Source organism: Gavialis gangeticus, unplaced genomic scaffold, assembly GCF_001723915.1.
Source record: "Gavialis gangeticus isolate Ggan-Ray unplaced genomic scaffold, GavGan_comp1, whole genome shotgun sequence".
Classification (NCBI taxonomy): Eukaryota; Metazoa; Chordata; order Crocodylia; family Gavialidae; genus Gavialis; species Gavialis gangeticus.
Window position 1 is genome coordinate 30,587,556 of NW_017729022.1, and position 7,829 is coordinate 30,595,384.

Below are 7,829 nucleotides of genomic sequence, written 5' to 3' on the forward strand. Positions count from 1 at the left end.
CTGGTGGCTATATATATAAAATACACACACACACATATATATAGCCACCAGGGTTAAAGCTCAATCAAATGGAGCTATAATCTTGATTAATTTATTCACTCTTAGAGAAACCAGAAAGCTAATAAGAGAGTGCTCTTTTGGCAGATGAAAAAGCACACTGTAGATATTTTTTAAAAATAAATCTAACCAGGAGACAGTGTTTTGGGAAGAAAGAAGTCACTCAAAATTAATTGTTATTGCTATGCAAGTCAGGTTGATGATATTAATAATACTGTTTTGGCAAATATACAAAACAGTATCAAAGTGGCCATGCTATGACATTCAGAGCTTAGATGTTCATAGAATAGTGAACTCATGCTATTTTCCTGAACAGCACCACAGGGCTGGGGGTGGGATCCCTGGCTGTCCCCATTTAGATGTCTAAGCCTTAGAGGGTGATAATTTTTTATTAAGAATTCTAAAAATATGCTGAAGACAACGCTCTGTGTTGAGATGGCTCCAAAAAGCATTGCAATTAAATAGCAGTTCACATAAGAGACTGCAATTGTGGAGGCTGCAAGGAGACAAGAAAAGTGTTGGCAGTATTCTCTTTGCAAGCATTACAGTCAGCACAACAGAGGGTAATAGCGGTAAAGTGAATAGTGAACTAACAGTATAAGGAGAGCAGTTAACTAATATGTCATGTTCTGTAGCAATAAAGGCGTATGTCCTTGAAGTTCCCTGTCCATGAAGTGTATATCTATACACATGCACACAGACACACACACAGCTTCAGTGGGATCATGTCATTTAATATGATTACACTCTATATAGCCTTATATGCAGAACTTTACTTCTCTTCCATGGTTCATTGTACCTGAACTTTGGGGATTTATAGTACATTTCCAGACACTTTTGAATGCCTGCTGTTTGGTGATTCTCTGTTAACCTGAAACAACTCAGTTTTTCCTGAAGAATGTAACCCTTATTATTTCCCATTTTATTGTGACTGTAAAGTTAATTTCATTTAATGAAATCCAACAGCTAGAGTTATTCACCATGATTACTGCTCTGTGTTTTTTCTTCCAACATTTTACCTTATCTTGCTCCTGTCTTTTAACAGAGCTCTTTCTTCCAGATTGCTAATACAATCTAATGATGAGACAGAGACAGACCTTCAGTAAGATTTCACCATTCATTTATGCAGGAAATCTCTCATAACATTCACTTATTTTACAGGCAGTAAAATTTCTCACTCTTGTTGGATCAGTAATTAGGTCCATATTAATCCCCCCATCCTTCTTTATAGGCCTTTAGAAGATGTTCCATCTGGTTAAATATTTGAGATGTTACTTCTGAAAACATATATACAGTATAAACACACTCACCAGTGCATATAGTATGGGTATCAGGCACAGGACTGTCATACACTGGGGAACACTAAAGGGGAGGAGTGGCAGATGTAGATCAGATCCTTACTATTTCCCTCTCTCTTCATTGAATAGAGATTTAGGTGGTACTTAGGTGTTTTATTGCTGCTTTAGGCAGCCAAGTCCACACATAACTTCTCTCCTGTTGGAAAACTTTGAAGACGCTAAAAATCTAGAGCAACCTATAGCAAACTGCAAAGTTCCTGTGACCAGGTTCAAAAGAGGACCTAGACACCTAGAACATATTTAGACATTTAGTAAAAACCAGCTCATCTGGCTTCTAGCCCTGGAGGCACCTAAGGATACCTTTATCTGCAATATTTAAATTCTGGAGTTCTCCTCCAGTACATTCCCAGAAGCACTTCAGTCTTGAAAGTGCCAAGCAGTTCAGTTTCTCCATGTCCAAGATCCATTGGGATATACATTGTCATTATTACTCCACCCATCTCTGAAGGCCTTAATCTGGTACATGTTCTCCAAACATATCTACTGAATTGTGCTCTTCATGAAACAGAGCCAAACAAGTTGGTGGTGGCACCCCAACTTTACTGCTAATGAAGTGGTTACAACACTCATCCAGGATGTGGAAGACACTTGTTTCTCCCATTGCCCAAACTGATTTGAACTCATGGCATTTGACATGCTGAGAGAATGCCCTAATCATCCAGTTATAGGCTGTTTTGTGGTGAAGTTTGTGGACAGGTGTTCTTATTTCCTGCTTTTGAGACAATACCATTTGTTTCATAAATAAAACATTTGCCCAGAGAGACCATGACTGTTGCCAAGTGAGACCTGTGTTCCACATCTTTCTCTACTAAATACTTACGTGGAGCAAGAACTCCACCTACTAGGCAAACATACTAGTCACTGAATTCATGTTCTCTCTGGCTCATTTACTCAATCCTAGAATATGCTTTAGTCTGGTATTCATAGATTGTAAGGCTGGAAGGGACCTCAGAAGATCATTGGGTCCAGCAGAAAAGACAGCTGGTGTCAGGTGACCCCAGCAAGGTGACTGTCCAGTCTCCTCTTGAAGATTTCCAGGGTAGGCAATTGCAACACCTCCGGAGGGAGCTTATTCCACAGTCTGAACACCCTAACTGTGAAGAAGTTTTTCCTAATGTTAAGCCTGAAACAGTCTTCCAGGAGTTTTTGGCCATTACTCCTGGTTTTCCCCTTGGGTGCCCTGGTAAACAGTTGTTCATCGAGCCCTTGATGTACCCCCCGATGTAGTGGTAAGCTGCTACCAAGTCCCCTCTCAGCCTTCTCTTTTTCAGGCTGAAGAGTCCCAGGTCCCTCAGCCTTTCCTCATATGGCTTGCCGTGCAAGTCTCTAATCATATGGGTGGCCCTTCTCTGGACTCTCAAGTTTTAGTGCATCGTTGTTAAAGTGCAGCACCTAGAACTGGACTCAGTACTCCAGTTGGGGGTCTCACCAATGCCGAGTAGAGCAGAAGAATCACTTCCTTGGTCATGAGTGACTGGTGCCTCCTGAATCTGGGGGGGCACCCACAGAAGCCACCGACCCTATCAGCGGGGGCACCAGCCCTACTGACAGCATCAGTGTCAGCCATCGGGGGAGCACTGGTCCCATCGGGGGGGGGGCACGTGCATCCCCATGCACCCCCTACCAGTCGCCTATGTCCTTGGTTTTGCTGGAGATGCGATTGATGCATGCCAGAGTATTATTTGCCTTGCTGACAACAGTGCCGCACTGCTGGCTCGTAGTCATACTGTAGTCCAGGGGTCAACAACCCCTGGCACTAGGCTCTGGGCAGCTGCAGCAGGCAGTGGGCAGGCTGCAAACAGCTGCGCTGGGCTTGTCTAGATCCACTTATACCTGTATCCTATTTTCAAGCATGACCACGCTTCCCCATAACTTGGTGTCATCCATGGACTTGGCCAGTGAGCTCTTCACCTCCACATCCAAATCATTGATAAACATGTTGAAAAGCACTTGACCAAGCACTGACCCCTGTGGGACACTACTGGCCACTTCTTGCCAGGGTGACACAGATCCATCTCTGGGTCCTACCCCACAGCCAGCGTCATACCCAACAAACTGTCTTGCAGTTAAGCCCACAATCCTTCAATTTTCTCACAAGAACATCGTGGGATACCAGATTAAAGGCTTTTTGGAAGTCAAGGAATACAATGTCAACCTCCTTTCTCTTATCCAGGTGGCAAGTTACCTGATCATAAAAGGAGACGATGATGGTAAGACAAGACCTGCCCATGATGAAGCCATGTTGGCTGTCATTCAAATCCTACTTTTTGCAAACCTATTGCACATAGATTCCTTAATGAATTTTTCCAGGATTTTCCCTGGGATGGAAGCTAGGCTAATTGGCCTATGGTTACCTGGGTCCTCCCTCCTCCCCTTCTTGAACATTGGCCCTCTTCAGGTCCTCAGGGACCTCTCTGGAGTGCCACGAGTTTTGTAACAGTTTTGCCAGGGGTTCCGCAGTGACTTTGGCCAGCTGCTTCAGCACTCTTGGGTGGAGTTCATGCGGTCCTGCTGACTTATATATGTCTAATTTCTTTAATTGATCTCACACCAATTCTAAGGCAACAGTAGGAAGGCAGTCATTCCTGCCCTGCTCGTTCTGTACCCTACCTGGCATAATTTTCCCCTTGGCCTGGTGAAATATCGAGGCAAAGTAGTCATTCAGGAATTCAGTTTTCTTCTGAGTGCCAGTAACCAGCTGTCCTGAGTTGCTGAGCAATGGCTCCTCCTGTTTTCCTCCTGTTCCCTACATACCTAAAGAAGGACTTCTTGTTGTCCTTGATTCTTGTTGCTAATCTAAATTCAGTCACTACCTTGGCCTCTCTAATTTCTTCCCTACAAGTGTGGGCTGTTGTTGTATAGTCCTCCTTGTGGCTTGTCCCCAGCTTCCACTCTTTGTACGCCTCTTTCTTCTTTCTTAAGAGGACCATGATTTCCCTGCTTAGCCAAGAGGGCACCTCAGCCCTTCTGCTATCTTTCCTCCACATGGGAATGGTCTTCCTTTGTGCTTCAAGGATTGTGTCCTTAAGGAATAGCCACTCTTCATGCACACCTTTTGCCTTCAGTCCCTGGTCCTGCAGCACTTCCCCTACTAGTGCCTTGAGCTTGTTAAAAGTTGTGTTTTTGAAGTCCAAGACTTCAACCTGGCTATCAGATTTGTCTGCCTTGTGACGGACAGTGAATGTGATAATTTCATGATCACTCTCACCCAGGCTACTCTCTATATTTAAGTTGGTCACCAGGTCATCTCCTTTGGCCAGGACCAAGTCTAGGACAGCGTTACCTCTGGTTGGCCTGTACACCTCCTAAGCTGGGAAGAGCTCTTCAATGCAAATCAGGAAGGAACATGACCAGTCTGACTTGGCCGACTGTTCCTCCCAAGAGATGTCTGGATAATTGAAGTCACCCATAATGACCAGGTCCCGTGCACATGCAGCCTCTGTCAGTTCTCAGGCAAACTCTAGATCAAGTTCCTCCACCTGGTTTGGTGACCTGTAGTAAACACTTACAGTTAGGTCTCTCTCTCTGCACCACCCCTGCAGCTTGACCCAGAGGGTTTCAAGCCGTTCTTCTTTGGAGCTGATGTCGGCCTCCAAAGAGGTGTACTGTTCCTTCACATAGAGAGCTATACCTCCACCTTTGTTCCCTACCTGGTACCTTATATGCAGGGTGTAGCCCTCTGTGGCTACACTTCAATCATGTGAGAAGTCCCGCTAGTTCTCCATAATCCTTACTAGGTCATAATGCTCAACAGAGAGCAGGAGCGCTAGCTCCTCCTACTTGTTCCCCATATTCGTGGTGTTAGTGTACAGGCACCTGAGTCCTCTTATTAAGACCTTCTGCTTCCTGCCATGTTGAAGGAAAACTATTCCCTCAGCTCCTGCAAGAGTGGCTGTCCTAGTGTCTATATCTATGGAGCTTTCTTATATGTCAGTCCCTGGGCAAGCTCTAGTCAGTGTTTCCCTGTCCCCCAGCAATCTTAGTTTAAAGCCCTATCTAGAAGATTGGCCCCAGCCAAGAACAGGGACTTACCTCTCTCTGTGAGGTGGATGCCATTCCTTCCCAGGAGTCCTCTGTCCCTGAAGTGTGCACCGAGGAAGCCAAAGCCCTTTCAGTGACACCACCATTGGAGTTATTGGTTGACTTCCTCAATGTATCCTTCCCTCTTAAGACCGTGGCCTACAACCGGAAGCACAGACAAAATGACTACCTCGGCCCCTGACTCTTTGAGCCCTGCCCCCAGAGCCCTGTAGTTACTCATGATCTGGTCTGGATTACTCCTGACCATGTCATTTGTATCTAAGGGCCTTGTTAAACTTTGTACTTTGAGCTGCTCAAATGTTGATCAATGTTAGTGCCAGTTTGAGTTTGGAGCAGTTACACCTTAAGGCTAAAAATCTTCTCTGACTGTCCCCCATTTTTACAGCTGTGACTACCACTAGAGGACTGGTAAGCAGGGACCTAAGAACTATAGCTGTGAGTTGCCACTACAGGGCTTCTGAGCCAGAACAGGCATCTATCCCTGGGATGGGGAAGGGGAGAGTGGGAACATGATGCTGGGAGGTAGAGAATTAATGGGATGGAGGTATGTAATGGAAGGGGAGATGGAAAGGAAATGGGGATGGAGGAAGCGTGGTGAAATGAAGGAAGTCAGCCACTAAAGGATAAAATAAAAAAGTGGGAAAAAGAAAGAACATAAAAAGAAAATAAATTAAAGAAGGTCTCATGTTTTAACAAATTGGGATTTGGGTATAGAGGGTGCTGGTCATGCTTCATGGAGTGGAAGTTGGGAGCAGTGAGGGAAGGCGATTGAGGGACCTACTGCCCTTGCCATGGGAAGGAAGCCCCAGCTCATGAGGACTCGATCCAGCTCTCTAGCTTGTTCCCCGCACCACTCCTAGACCCCACTCCTGGGCTTGTCCATGCCCTGTGACCTGGCTAACAAATTACTTGCATTGGGTTGCATCCCAAGGGTGGAAAGGTCAGATCTTTGGGGACAGGAGGGAGAGTTGGCTAGATGTAGAACTGGTCCCTGGGCAGTAGAATTCAGGGGGTGGAAAGTTTGTCCACACAGAACAATAGGGTGGGGAGGGGATACTGCATCCAGGGATGCTGGAGGACTGCAACTTGGGAAGCTTATCTTTAGAGAGTTGCAACACATTAATGGAATGCAGGCTAGGTAACATGTATCAGAGAGAATCCTGGCCTTGAGTGGTGTAACCTTAAGCCACCTAAAGTGTGCTTAAAACTAGTTTCAAGTGCTAACATGTGGACAATCCAGGGGTTAAGAGCTCCAGAAGCTGCCTAAAAGTAATGTGTAACAAGGCCCTAAGGCATTCAGGTGGAGACACGGGTTCAAAGATATGGATATGTCTCTGAGATCCCTAATGAGTGCTCCAATCACTGAGTTAGTGAATAAAAGGGGAAAAACAACGTATCTTACAGTACTATTTTGGGGAAAATAATAATTAAAAAGATGAATTAACCACATCTTCATTTTTTGCAAGAAAGGGATTCTGTTCTTACCTCCAGAAGATGGTTCAAGGCCATGGCTCTTGCATATGGGAAAAGCCTCTTTGGAGCCAAATCTGAATGCTGTATTCAGCATTTTCTACTGGCTAGTTCTGGTGGTTCTCTGCTTAGGCATGTTGACTTTTGTGGATCCCATTCTTAGGTGCATGATTTCTCCATGAATTTTGTAGAGTTTACATGCCCAGCCCAGGTATGGTTAAGACATAGTGATTGCAGTGCCCTACACTACAGTACCTGACCACCTCTGTGGTTTTAGTCCTGAATCTCATGCAGCAAAACCCTTTTAGATAGACTGGTTAAAGCATCATTGTTTTCATTAATTACAGATCTGAGTTTTTCCTCAGAAGAGAAATTTTCATATTATGTTATGGATAAAATGATTTAGGTCTACATTAAAGTTTGTTTCACAGTGACAAAAAGTTAAAATGATATGAAGGAGGATGCAAATGATCCTACTTCTTTCTAAACTACACAGGAATTTGTGGGTGAGGGAACTTAGGGTCTTGTGACACATTACATTTAATTTTAATTGGTGTTAAAATTAGCATGTGCTTTGATCAGTCATCAGTTAAGGGTTAATATCCCTTGTAATGTGCACTGCTCTGACCCCCCTTTAGGGGCCTGGTAAACAGGGGTAGGGCTAGGAGCCAAGTTGGCTCTGTGCCTCCCTAGCTCACCTGCTCTCAGGGACTGGGTAGGTGGCCCACATTATGGTCAGCTGAGGGCTGGCAGGGTCCCATCAGGGGAGGGTGGGCCTGATTCAAGGGTGAAGGGGGGTGGCTGGATCAATCTGGGCCAGTGGGGAAGGACAGCACAGCAGGCCTGATCCAGGGGAGCAGAAAGGGGGTGGGTGGCATGGTGATCCTGATTCGGGGGGGGGGG